General features: G+C 42.4%; 1 long non-coding RNA gene across 3 annotated transcripts; it reads right to left on the bottom strand.

Annotated features, from left to right (window-relative positions):
• Positions 1-7,034: 7,034 nt before the first annotated feature.
• On the bottom strand, positions 7,035-9,198 carry LOC139376404 (uncharacterized). 3 transcript variants are annotated; one of them, XR_011627917.1, is made up of 5 exons: positions 9,109-9,198; positions 8,897-8,949; positions 8,706-8,756; positions 7,373-7,495; positions 7,035-7,113 (listed from the first exon to the last, which is right to left on the bottom strand). It is a non-coding gene; the product is annotated as an uncharacterized lncRNA (long non-coding RNA). The 3 variants fall into 3 exon arrangements; XR_011627916.1 differs by having other exon boundaries at positions 8,897-9,110; XR_011627918.1 differs by lacking the exons at positions 7,035-7,113; positions 8,706-8,756; positions 8,897-8,949; positions 9,109-9,198 and adding exons at positions 7,758-7,883; positions 7,972-8,102.
• Positions 9,199-14,281: the final 5,083 nt, after the last annotated feature.

The following is a 14,281-nucleotide window of genomic DNA, read 5'->3' as shown; positions in this document are numbered from 1 at the left end:
TGGCATCTGCAAAGAACATGAACTGAATGTAGCTCGTCAATCAAGCAACTCTAGCCCAGATGTTAGTTGCTTTGCAGCTTCAGGTTTCATTTCCAAAATAAAAGTCTAGAACTTGTTTTAGAACTGCATTCAATAACAACGTTATACAAGTAGATTACGTAGTATAGGCTTGGGACTTCAGCAAATTACTTGTGCGAGAATGATAAATACAAAGAAAAACCTTGTCTAGAATAACCGCCTGAGCTGCAAAATAGAATGTAAATATGATTTAGGCTAGGCCTATTCCGTTCTCTAAATATGCCATGCTGTTGTGTTATATAATTGCCATATAATTGCATAATACATATTTATAGCTGCGTGGCGGTTTTAAGATTTTTCACAGATTTTAAGAGCACGGAGTGTAGGCCTTATATTAGACATTTTGATTGTTGTATTAGTGAATTCCACTTGGTAGGTAGGCTTGTTATAGCCATTTGCGTTGCACAACCCCATCACACAGAGGCTATATCTATATCAATAAATGAGACAAAACAAAATGTTGGTTAAGGTGTAACAGTATAACTTTAAACCGTCCCCTCGCCCATACCCGGGCTCGAACCAGGGACCCTCTGCACACATCAACAACAGTCACCCTCGAAGCATCGTTACCCATCGCTCCACAAAAGCCTCGGCCCTTGCACAGCAAGGGGAACTACTACTTCAAGGTCTCAGAGCAAGTGACGTCACCGATTGAAACGCTATTTAGCGCTGCACCACCGCTAACTAAACTAGCCGTTTCACATCCGTTACAAAGGCTTGGCTATAACCTGTCCTGAGTGTTAGTAGTTGTCATTCTCCAATAACACAGACTCCAAAGTAAATCAAGGGGAGAAAAATTGATGTTATGCTGGGAGGTACAGTTGAAGTCGGAAGTTTACATACACCTTAGCCAAATACATTTAAACGCAGTTTTTCAATTCCTGACATTTAATTCTAGTAAAAATTCCATGTCTTAGGTCAGTTAGGATCACCACTTTATTTTAAGAATGTGAAATGTCAGAATAATAGTAGAGAGAATGATTTCAGCTTATATTTCTTTCATCACATTCCCAGTGGGTCAAAAGTTGACATACACTCAATTAGTATTTGGTAGCATTGCCTTTAAATTGTTTAACTTGGGTCAAACGATTCAGGTAGCCTTCCACAAGCTTCCCACAATAAATTGGGTGAATTTTGGCCCATTCCTCCTGACAGAGCTGGTGTAACTGAGTCAGGTTTGTAGGCCTCCTTGCTCACACACGCTTTTTCAGTTCTGTCCACAAATTGTATATAGGCTTGAGGTCAGGGTTTTGTGATGGCCACTCCAATACTTTGACTGTTGTCCTTAAGCCATTTTGCCACAACTTTGGAAGTATGCTTGGGGTCATTGTCCATTTGGAAGACACATTTGCGACCAAGCTTTACCTTCCTGACTGATGTCTTAAGATGTTGCTTCAATATATCCACATCATTTCCCTTCCTCATGATGTCATCTGTTTTGTGATGTGCACCAGTCCCTCCTGCAGCAAAGCACCCCCACAACATGATGCTGCCACCCCCGTGCTTCACGGTTGGGATGGTTGTTCTTCAGCTTGCAAGCCCCCCCCCCCCTTTTCCTCCAAACATAACGATGGTCATTATGGCCAAACAGTTCTATTTTTGTTTCATCAGACCAGAGGACATTTCTCCAAAAAATATGATCTTTATAGTCTAGCTTTTTTATGGTGGTTTTGGAGCAGTGGCTTCTTCCTTGCTGAGCGGCCTTTCAGGTTATGTCGATATGGGACTCGATATAGGATACTTTTGTATCTATATCTTCACAATGTCCTTTGCTGTTGTTCTGGGATTGATTTGCACTTCTCGCAAAAAAGTACGTTCATCTCTAGAAGACAGAACGCGTCTCCTTCCTGAGAGGTATGACGGCTGCGTGGTCCCATGGTGTTTATACTTGCATACTATTGTTTGTACAGATGAACATGGTACCTTCAGGTGTTTGAAAATTGCTCCCAAGGATGAACCAGACTTGTGGAGATCTACATTTTTTTCCTGAGGTCTTGGCTGATTTCTTTTGATTTTCCCATGATGTCAAGCAAAGAGGCACTGAGTTTGAAGGTAGGCCTTGAAATACATCCACAGGTACACCTAAAATTTACTCAAATGATGTCAATGTCAGATTATTTATCTTCAAAATATTCTTATATGAGCGAAATAGACAAGAGGTCCCAAATGGTCAAGACTGTCTATAGCCTATTCTTATTGCCAAATCTGTTTTCCATATCAGCCAAAGCACATGCTTCTTCAACTATTTTGTTCAACATTTATTTAGAGGCCTATGAGCTAGGGTCTCTTTAAGGTTTAAGGTGAGCCCTATCCAGTTATAAAACACAAATGGGAGTTCCAAAATATGTCCGCAAGATACCAGTACCCAAAATTATAGCCTAAATTGCAATGCCTACAAGTTGAAGGCCTATTTTTTTTATTTGAATAGGCCTAAATTAAACATTGAATTATTAAAGTAATAGGCTAAAATAACTTTGGAGAATGTAGAATACACATTGATTTCAATAAACAAATGGGTAAGACTGTTCTATTCTCTTTGATTTAATTTCTATTGGAACTCAGACAAATGACTGACTTGATGACATACTGACGGAACAAACTGAATGGAGGATGAATTAAATCTTCAAATATGTTGAAATTACAAGTTGTATGCATCATGCATGCTCTGCACTTAATTTGGCTAGTAGGCAAATAGGCCTACATTAGAGTATAATGACTATGACTGCATGCCTGCAGAATGGCATCTTCTGAGGCTGAAGGGTGCTTTTCCGAAAGCGCATGGTGCTGCATAGAGATCACAAGCTCTTCAACACGGCAGCAGTGTCGTGATGGAGGGAACAGCCTATACGGAGACCACTGCAACAGAGTTATTGTAAAGTGTGGTTATACGCTTATGCCAGACAGCGGGAGAACTTGCACAATTGGTGGCTGACTAAATACTTTTTTGCCCCACTGTAAATTCATAGATTCACCAAACATCTATTATTATTATTCTGTTTCATTATTACTGGTAGATACAGTGGCTTGTGAAAGTATTCACCCCCCTTGGCATTTTTCCTATTTTGTTGCCTTTACAACCTGGAATTAAAATAGATTTTTTGGGGGGTTTGTATCGTTTGATTTACACAACATGCCTACAACTTTGAAGACGCAAAACATTTGAGCGTGCATAACTATTCACGCCCCAAAAGTCAATACCTTTGAGCCACCTTTTGCAGCAATTAAGGCTGCAAGTCTCTTGGTGTATGTCTCTATAAGCTTGGCACATCTAGCCACTGAGAATTTTGCCCATTCTTCAAGGCAAAACTGTTCCTTCAAATCAGATGGGTTCCGCTGGTGTACAGCAATCTTTAAGTCATCCCACAGATTCTCAATTGGATTGAGGTCTGGGCTTTGACTAGGCCATTCCAAGACATTAAAATGTTTCCCCTTAAACCACTCGAGTGTTGCTTTAGCAGTATGCTTATATGCTTAGGGTTATTGTCCTGCTGGAAGGTGAACCTCCGTCCCAGTCTCAAATCTCTGGAAGACTGAAACAGTTTTCCCTCAATAATTTCCCTCTATTTAGCGCCATCCATCACTCCCTCAATTCTGACCAGTTTCCCAGTCCCTGCCGATGAAAAACATACCCACAGCATGATGCTATCAACACCATGCTTCACTGTGGGGGTGATGTTCTCGGGGTGATGAGTTGGGTTTATGCCAGACATTAGCGTTTTCCTTGATGGCCAAAAAGCTACATTTTAGTCTCATCTAAACAGAGTACCTTCTTCCATATGTTTGGGAGTCTCCCACATGCCTTTTGGCGAACACCAAACATATTTGCTCATTTTTTTCTTTAAATATTGGCTTTTCTTCTGGCCACTCTTTTCCGTAAAGCCCAGCTCTGTGGAGTGTACAGCTTAAAGTGGTCCTATGGACAGATACTCCAATCTCCGCTGTGGAGCTTTGCAGCTCCTTCAGGGTTATCTTTGGTCTCTTTGTTGCCTCTCTGATTACTGCCCTCCTTGCCTGGTCCGTGAGTTTTGGTGGGCGGCCCTCTCTTGGCAGGTTTGTTGTGGTGACATTTTCTTTACATTTTTTAATCGTGGATTTAATGTTGCTCCCTGGGATGTTCAAAGTTTGGGATCTTATTTTTATAACCCAACCCTGATCCTGTACTTCTCCACAACTTTGTCCCTGACCTGTTTAGAGAGCTCCTTGGTCTTCATGGTGCTGCCTGCTTGGTGGTGCCCCTTGCTTAGTGGTGTTGCAGACTCTGGGGCCTTTCAGAACAGGTGTATATATACTGAGATCATGTGACAGATCATGTGACACTTAGATTGCACAGGTGGACTTTATTTAACTAATTATGTGACATCTGGAGGTAATTGGTTGCACCAGATCTTATTTAGGGCTTCATAGCAAAGGGGGTGAATACATATTCACGCACAACTTCACGCACAAAGTATTTTTTTTCATTTCACTTCACCAATTTGGACTCTGTTGTTCATTAAATGAAATCCAAATAAAAATCTATTTAAATTACAGGTTGTAATGCAACAAAATAGGAAAAACTCCAAGCGGGATGAATGCTTTTGCAAGGCACTGTACTACTGGTTATGTTTCATTATTCCTATGTTTCATTATTCCTGGTAGACACTACTGGTCATTAGAGGTCGACTGATTATGATTTTTCAACGCCGATACCGATTATTGGAGGACCAAAAAAGTCGATACCGATTAATCGGCCAATTAAAAAAAAAAAGTATTTGTAATAGTGACAATTACAACAATACTGAATGAACACTTATTTTAACTTAATATAATACATCAATAAAATCAATTTAGCCTCAAGTAGATAATGAAACATGTTCAATTTAGTTTAAATAATGCAAAAATAAAGTGTTTGAGAAGAACGTAAAAGTGCAATATGTGCTATGTAAGAAAGCTAACGTTTCAGTTCCTTGCTCAGAACATGAGAACATATGAAAGCTGGTGGTTCCTTTTAACATGAGTCTTCAATATTCCCAGGTAAGATGTTTTAGGTTGTAGTTATTATAGGACTATTTCCCTCTATACCATTTGTATTTCATTAACCTTTGACTATTGGATGTTCTTATAGGCACTTTAGTATTGCCAGTGTAACAGTATAGCCTCCGTCCCTCTCCTCGCTCCTCCCTGGGCTTGAACCAGCAACACAACGACAACAGCCACCACATCGAAGCAGCGTTACCCATGCAGAGCAAGGGAAACAACCACCCCAAGGCTCAGAGCAAGTGAAGTTTGAAACGCTATTAGCGCACGCTAACTAGACAGCCATTTCACTTCGGTCACACCAGCCTCATCTCAGGAGTTGATAGGTTTGAAGTCATAAACAGCGCAATGAAGAGCTGCTGGCAAAACGCACGAAAGTGCTGTTTGAATTCATGTTTTCGCGCCTGCTTCTGCCTACCACCGCTCAGTCAGATACTTAGATACTTGTATGCTCAGTCAGATTATATGCAAGACAGGACACGCTAGATAATATCTAGTAATATCATCAACCATGTGTAGTTAACTAGTGATTATGATTGATTGTTTTTTATAAGATAGGTTTAATGCTAGCTAGCAACTTACCCTGGCTTACTGCATTTGCGTAACAGGCTGTCTCCTTGTGGAGTGCAACGAGAGAGAGGCAGGTCGTTATTGCGTTAGACTAGTTAACTGTAAGGTTGCAAGATTGGATCCCCCGAGCTGACAAGGTGAAAATCTGTCTTTCTGCCCCTGAACGAGGCAGTTAACCCACCGTTCCTAGGCCATCATTGAAAATAAGAATGTGTTCTTAACTGACTTTCCTAGTTAAATAAAGATTAAATAAAGGTGTAAAAATAATAATAATAAAAATCGGCAAACCGGCGTTATGAAAACTTGAAATCGGCCCTAATTAATCGGCCATTCCGATTAATCGGTCGACCTCTACTGGTTGTTTTTCATTATTCCTGTTAGACACTACTGGTTATGATTCATTATTACAGACCCCAGCAACACAAGATTTATTCAAGCCTAAAATGTTAGTCCGTAATCGTAACGGTGTTTTTTGTGAAATTTCACATTTACGCATGGCTTTTCTTCCAATCCTAATGATGCGTACGTTCAACTTTTTGGCAGGTATCTGGCTCCATAGGTGGGGAGCTAAAACTAAATCAATAACCATGGTTCTATGGTCCTTTGTCAGTCCTAATTAGTGTGTAGCTAACAATTTCCTTCTGTAAAATATCCTCCTCCCAGGGTTGTGTTTGAGACCAGAGCAAATCGAGACCAAGTCAAGACCAAGACCGGGAGGGCAGCGAGGCCAAGTCAAGACTAGAAAAATGTGAGTCCAATTCAAGACCATGGTTGTAATTGTGTCATATCGCCACAATAATAAGAGTTGACCAAGGCAGTTAAGGGCAGAACAGCAGATTCTGAACCAGCGACCTTTCGGTTACTGGCCCAATGCTCTTAACAACTAGACTACCTGCCACTAACCCTGACAGATCTAGAATAGATAATAGGATGAAATATGTTACAACTTCCCCAAGTCTCCCCTTACTGATAGTGAGCGTCCAAATTTCACACAATGTCCCCCACTCTTCCCTACCAACGAATCAAGGAAATTCTGACAAAGTTTAATGATATTTTTCAACGAAAGTAAAGGACAGTAATGTTACGAATAAATAAGATATTTATGTGTCATGAAAGGAGTGTGGATATTAATGTGTCATGAAAGGAGTGTGAATATTTGGCCTGGCGAAGCGGTTTTATGGGCTGACTGAATGGGAGCTGATAATTAGGAATTTTTCACTCCGCTGGTCTCTGCAAGAAATTACGAGTCCTCATTGTACGAGAGAGAGTCAAGACCGAGTAAAAATATATCCGACACAGAGACAAGACCAAGACACTAAATATGTGGTCTCAAGACCAGACTCGAGTACTACAACATCGCCTCCTCCTAAACTTACCAGCACTTGAGACACGCTCTCGCTCCCACTTGATAGACTCCCTGATCTCACTCACTGAAATGTAGCCCTTCTTCTGAAAATTGGCAGAAAAACAAATATTCATGACATCTGGCACCATATTTGCAGTCCTCTAAATGACTCATGCAAAAGCAAGTATCCGTGTAGCATGTTCTGGACCCAAGCATGATGTTGGTAATCGCTCACAAGAAAAATCAAACAGTGCCCTCTAATCTCACAATCAGTATTCTGAGAAATTTTTGTCAACTCATTTAGCCTAATAACGGATTAGGTAGCCACACGATACAGATTGAAAAGGTGAAATGAAGGATTACCTCAGCCAGCTGAAGTACCACAGCTCTGCTGGCACTGACTGCACAAGGTAAGAGCTTCCAACAGGAATCACCCCAATCACCCCATTGCTTTCAGCTTCTTTATGGCCCGCCACCAAGTCATCTCTGGAGTGGAGAACAGATACAATTTTGACTTCATAATGAAATTGCACAAAAGTGTAATTGTATTAAATATGATCATACATGTTGACTTCCTGCATTTCTTAGGAGACAATTGAATGCATCATTTCAAATATTTGTCTGATGGTACTGGCTCACATCCTGAGCAGATTTCCCCCTTCCCTTTTTTATTTATTTTACGTTTACCAGGCAAGTCAGTTAAGAACAAATTATTATTTTCAATGACAGCCTAGGAACAGATTTGTACCTTGTCAGCTCGGGGGTTTGAACTCGCAACCTTCCGGTTACTAGTCCAACGCTCTAACCACTAGGCTACCCTGCTGCCCCAATGATGCACCCGCTCTGTACTGGAGCTCATCCAGGGTAATAAGTCCTAAAACAGAGATAAAACATAAATGAAAGGCACATTACAAATGCAGTGTTTTGCTATGACCCTTGAGTATGTTCCAAAGAAGCCTCACCTCCATTTATGTGTTTCAGGGCCAGACATACTTCAATGATCTGCACACCCAGCTCGTAATAGAAGTCACCCAAACCAAGCATCTCCAAAAGCCTTTGGCTTTGCCAGCAAAAGCCTTTGCCAGCTGTCAATGACACAGAAAACCCTCAACTGGTTGCGTTAATTGAATAAATACAGAGCATGAGCCTCATGGAGCATGCATAAAAAAATGACTCAGAATGTATTCAATTAACGAATTAGAGCAAAAAAAACGACAGTTATGATCCTCACAGGCAAGTGGGTCGACGCCAATGGTGGCACACATCTCCTGGAACTGGGAACTCTTTTATTTTTTAAAATTTTATTTTACCAGGTAGGTCAGTTAAGAACAAATTCTTATTTTCAATGACGGCCAAAAAGATAAGACTAACCAATAGGGTGGGTGGGTTAACTGCCTGTTCAGGGGCAGAACGACAGATTTGTGCCTTGTCAGCTCTGGGATTCGAACTTGCAACCTTTCGGTTACTAGTCCAACGCTCTAACCACTAGGCTACCCTGCCGCCTTGTTTGTGCTTGCTGGCAAATTCCTCAAGGTTAGATTTGAAGGTCTCCATCTGTTTTGACATCTGAAAGACCATGATGGTTAGATCTTTCTACAATGGCAGCAAGTTGATTACCTACATGGATTAAATAGCATTCCAAAGTAGACACACTTGCACACCCACACGACTTATTGGGCTTATTGTTCAGGCTTACTTGAACAATTTGATCCTCAGCTAGAACTGTCCCCCGCTCTTGAAACTTGACCTACAGAAAATAGAGTGTTTTGGCTAAGATGTTTGTATTTCTTGCTGCTAATGAAAATGACTGCAATGCCATGACTTGATTATTTACATTTTGTATATGGGCACATTCATTTATAGACAACATGACGGCAAACAAATTACCTCTGCAAGCTACTTTTTGGCGATAGCTCCCCACCTACTCCTCTCCTATACATCTTGTTGGTGTCAAAAAAAAGGACTAACGTTAGCAAGCAAAAATATGACACTACTACTGTTATGCTAGCTAGTAGGTTTCCAGTTGAACGGTCAAAGTAACATGCTAAAAATGCTTTTTTGGTCATTGCAGCCATGTGATGAGTGTCGGCATTCCGTACCTATTCAATAATACTTTCCATGCACACATCTCTGAAATCGACTAATATCACACTCTTTGTGACATTTGAGAGCTAACTGACTACACTTGCTTCTTTACCCAGAAGTAACTTCTCCTTCTTTGGGATTGAGTTTGCAAATCGCATCCAACGTTCAAGGTGCATACACCGCCACCTACGGTACTGGAGGGTGAGGGAAGCCACGGTCTAACTATATTAAATTATCTTAATTAGTCCTGTTCCTCTAAGAAGGAGAAATAGAGCCCGAGACACCACTTCCCTCCCCCGAAATACACCACCCAAACCCCAACCCTTTCACACAATCTCCCCCATCTATGTCATACAATTCACAAAATATCAACACATGCTCCACCGTTTCCTCCACTAAACACTCATCACACAGACCTGTTTCATGTCTCCCTATCATCATTAATGTGGCATTCAAACCTGTGTAAACACTCGTCACACAGACCTGTTTCATGTCTCTCTATCATCATTAATGTGGCATTCAAACCTGTGTGCCCAAACTGCAGTCTACTCCACACAACTTCCTCTCTCCCACATCCCATACTCCCCACCTCTTCCTTTACTGACCGATGCATGCTATAAAATTGCCTCCCCTTTACTACTAGCATCCCACTCCCTTTGCCTAAGATTGAGCCCTTTAGCCCCGAACAAGGACTTGACTTCCCTGCGACCCATTGGGACCTGAATAGTTACCCTCTCTTGCCTCACAGCACTCTTAGCAATCACATCAGCCTTCTCATTACCCTCCACACCCACATGGACGGAAACACAACAAAAGCTTGTCACCACTCCCATCCTCTCCAATCCCATTAACAGCACTATCATCTCCACAAAACAAGTCTCCTTTCTCCGTCTTCACACTACTCAACACTTCAGCCGAATCAGAGCAGATCATCACTCAGTGGTTTTACCTCCTCCTCCACCCATCTCAAAATCAAATAAAATGTTATTTGTCACATGCACATGGTTAGCAGATGTATTTCGCTACACTCGCATTAACATCTGCTAACCATGTGTATGTGACAAATAAAATTTGATTTGATTTGTTAATGCAAGTGTCGAGAAATACTTGTGCTTCTAGTTCCGACCATGCAGTAATATCTAACAAGTAATCTAACCTAACAATTTCACAACAACTACCTTATACACACAAGTGTAAAGGAATGAATAAGAATATGTACATAAAAATATATGAATGAGCGATAGCCGAACGGCATAGGCAAGATGCAGGAGATGGTATAGAGTACAGTGTATACATATGAGATGAGTAATGTAAGGTATGTAAACATTATATAAAGTGGCATTGTTTAAAGTGGCTAGTAATACAGTTATTACATCATTTTTTCATTATTAAAGTGGCTAGAGATCAGTCAGTATGTTGGCAGCAGCCACTCAATGTTAGTGATGGCTGTTTAACAGTCTGATGGCCTTGAGATAGAAGCTGTTTTTCAGTCTCTCGGTCCCTGCTTTGATGCACCTGTACTGACCTCGTCTTCTGGATGATAGCGGGGTGAACAGGCAGTGGCTCGGGTGGTTGTTGCCCTTGATGATCTTTTTGGCCTTCCTGTAACATCGGGTGGTGTAGGTATCCTGGAGGGCAGGTAGTTTGCCCCCGGTGATGAGTTGTGCAGACCTCACTACCCTCTGGAGAGCCTTACGGTTGTGGGCGGAGGAGTTGAAGTACCAGGCGGGGATGCAGCCCGACAGGATGCTCTCAATTGTGCATTGTGTTGTGGCAGAATCAGAATTATTTTGGTAACATTTATAAATAAGATGTTTTATTCATTTTATAGCATGCTTATGTGGGAAAAAGTTACTTGGGCCCAGAGAGGGGAGAGGTCTGGTTAGTCTTATCTGTAAATGTGTCATGTGTAAACGTATCTTTCAAACCATGTGAAGGGATGATTGAGGGGGAACTAATTATCTCTTGGCTCCACAATGTCTGCGTGCCAGTCACTGTCTCTCTGTGATCTTGTCCAGGAGGGGGTGTATTTGATATATGCCATTGGAAGAGGTAGTGTTTTTAGTCCTGAGTGGTACCAAGAGCGAGATAAGAACATAGTTTAGGAGACCAAAGCTGAACGATAATTTATAGCCAATGCTGTCTGGCTATGTTTGTCTTTGCTATAAAGGATCTCAGTTGCAATGTGTAAGCACTCTCAGAGAATTAATTCATAGACACTGAATTGATCTGAGAGTCAAAGGGTTGTGATGGAGCTCATATAATTAAAGATGGACTTTAGGATAGCTCTGACTTGTGTGTGGTTTGCTCTCTCAAGATTTGGTAATACAGGAAATTTCCACTACATTTGGTAAAAGTTTGTGAGTGTTTGTGGTGACAAGACAAATTTCTTCAGCCTCCTGAGGTTGAAGAGGCGCTGCAGCGCCTTCATCACCACACTGTCTGTGTGGGTGGACCATTTCAGTTTGTCCGTGATGTGTACGCCGAGGTACTTAAAACTTTCCACCTTCTCCACTACTGTCCTGTTGATGTGGATAGGGCCCTCACCTCCTCCCTGTAGGTCGTCTCGTCGTTGTTGGTAATCAAGCCTACCACTGTTGTGTCGTCTGCAAACTTGATGATTGAGTTGGAGGTGTGCATGGCCACGCAGTCATGGGTGAACAGGGAGTACAGGAGAGGGCTGAGAACGCACTGGGGGTGGCCCGTCAGGAAGTCCAGGACCCAGTTGCACAGGCCGGAGTCGAGACCCTGGGTCTCGAGCTTAATGACGAGTTTGGAGGATGCTATGGTGTTAAATGCTGAGCTGTAGTCGATGAACAGCATTCTTACATAGGTATTCCTCTTGTCCGGATGGGTTAGGGCAGTGTGCAATGTGATTGCGATTGCGTCGTCTGTGGACCTATTGGGGCGGTAAGCAAAATGGAGTGGGTCTAGGGTGTCAGGTAGGGTGGACGTGATATGGTCCTTGACTCGTCTCTCAAAGCAAATAATATTTTTGCAGGAATCTCCTTGCGAATGATTTTGCCGAAGATTGTGTAGTCATTTAGTCATTTAGCTCAGTTACCTTCACTTTCTTGGGAACAGGAACAATGGTGTCCCTCTTGAAGCATGTGGGAACAGCAGACTGGGATAAGGATTGATTGAATATGTCCGTAAACACACCAGCCAGCTGGTCAGCGCATGCTCTGAGGACGCGGCTGGGGATGCCGTCTGGGCTGGCAGCCTTGCAAGGGTTAACACATTTAAATGTTTTACTCACGTTGGCTGCAGTGAAGGAGAGCCCGCAGGTTTTGGTAGCGGGCCTTGTCAGTGGCACTGTGTTGTCCTCAAAGCGAGCAAATAAGTTGTTTAGTTTGTCTGGGAGCAAGACATCGTGGTCCGTGACAGGGCTGGTTTTCCTTTTGTAGTCCGTGAGTGACTGTAGACCCTGCCACATACCTCTCGTGTCTGAGCCGTTGAATTGCGACTCTACTTTGTCTCTATACTGACGCTTAGCTTGTTTGATTGCCTTGCTGAGGGAATAGCTACATTGTTTGTATTCGGTCATGTTTCCGGTCACCTTGCCCTGATTAAAAGCAGTGGTTCGCGCTTTCAGTTTTGCGCGAATGCTGCCATCAATCCACAGTTTCTGGTTGGGGAATGTTTTAAAAGATGCTGTGGGTACAACATCACCTATGCACTTGCTAATGAACTCACTCATCGAATCAGCGTATTCATCAGTGTTATTGTCTGACGCTATGATGAACATATCACAGTGCACGTGATCTAAGCAATCTTGAAGCGTGGAATCCGATTGTTCAGACCAGCGTTGAACAGACCTGAGCACGGGCGCTTCCTATTTTAGTTTCTGTCTATAGGCTGGGAGCAATAAAATAGAGTCGTGGTCAGATTTTCCGAAAGGAGGGCGGGGAGGGCTTTATATGCGTCGGGGTAGTTAGAATAACAATGATCCAGGGTTTTGCCACCCCGGGTTGCGCATTCGATATGCTGATAAAATTTAGGGAGCCTTGTTTTCAGATTAGCCTCAAACCTATAATCATGGCCATCAATTCTGCCACATACATTGACACAATCAGTTAACCACTTACATACTCTAACATTGAAACATGGGATATACATCCCAGCCCCCACCCTTCCACTGACTAGATCCTTTGAACCGTCTGTTTATATCCTTAAAAACAAATAAAGCTAATTATATATACATCTCTCCACACACCATCTCACGTCTTCACCCCATTCTTTCCTGCCTTCAATCATGTCCACATCTTCACTTGGTTTTCGAAACAGCCAAGCAGGAACATTCCCCAATGCAATTGCCAGTCCTATCTCTCTCTCCCCCAGTCAATATTCTACTACCTTCTGCCCGATTGTCCACCCGTATGCCCTCTGCTTATCCCCTCCTTGCTCCCAGCATTCCCAGGTTGCCATGACCACAGGATGTCCTTCTGAACTCCCTTTCAGCCTTCTCCAGTATGCTAATGATGTTTGTCCCGCTTTATCCTCAGTGGCAATTCCCCACTATCCATCTGCAAAACCTCAACAATTTCAGGGCCCTTGACTGTATCCTAACCAGCCGCTGTACTACTGTTTTGGCTGCCGATCCATATACAAAGCACCCATAATCCAAACATGACATGATCAATGCCTGGTACATAATCAACAGTGTTTGTCTATCCAACCCCCAACCATAACCTGCCATTGCTTTCATGCGGTTCAGCACCTTCCTACACTTAATTAGAATATACTCAACATATCTCATATCTCGCCTCTTATCAAACCACATAACTAAATACTTAAATCCAGACACCCTACCTATATCCTGACCCTACATTTGCAGCCTAACATATTTAACCTTCCTCCTAGAAAACAGCATTAATGTAGGACTTGGCCACACACATCCTAAACCCCCATGTTAGAGACCAATCGTCCACAACTCCCACAGTATCTAGCATCTTCCTCCTCACATATTTCACATTCCCACCTCTCTTCCATACAGCCCCATCATCAGCATACAATGCCACATCCATTCCCTGTCCCACCTCCTTAAATACGTAATATATCATCAAGGTCAACAGCACAGGAGTAACGACACTTCGCTGAGGAGTACCACTGTCCACTTCAAACCGCATTGACAATTCTGACCCCACCCTCACCTGTATGACTCTATCGAACAAGTCCATGATCCAG

This window comes from Oncorhynchus clarkii, chromosome 20, assembly GCF_045791955.1.
Source record: "Oncorhynchus clarkii lewisi isolate Uvic-CL-2024 chromosome 20, UVic_Ocla_1.0, whole genome shotgun sequence".
NCBI classification, from domain to species: Eukaryota; Metazoa; Chordata; class Actinopteri; order Salmoniformes; family Salmonidae; genus Oncorhynchus; species Oncorhynchus clarkii.
Note: the sequence above shows the minus strand (reverse complement) of the source record. Positions and strands in the feature narration are given on the sequence as shown.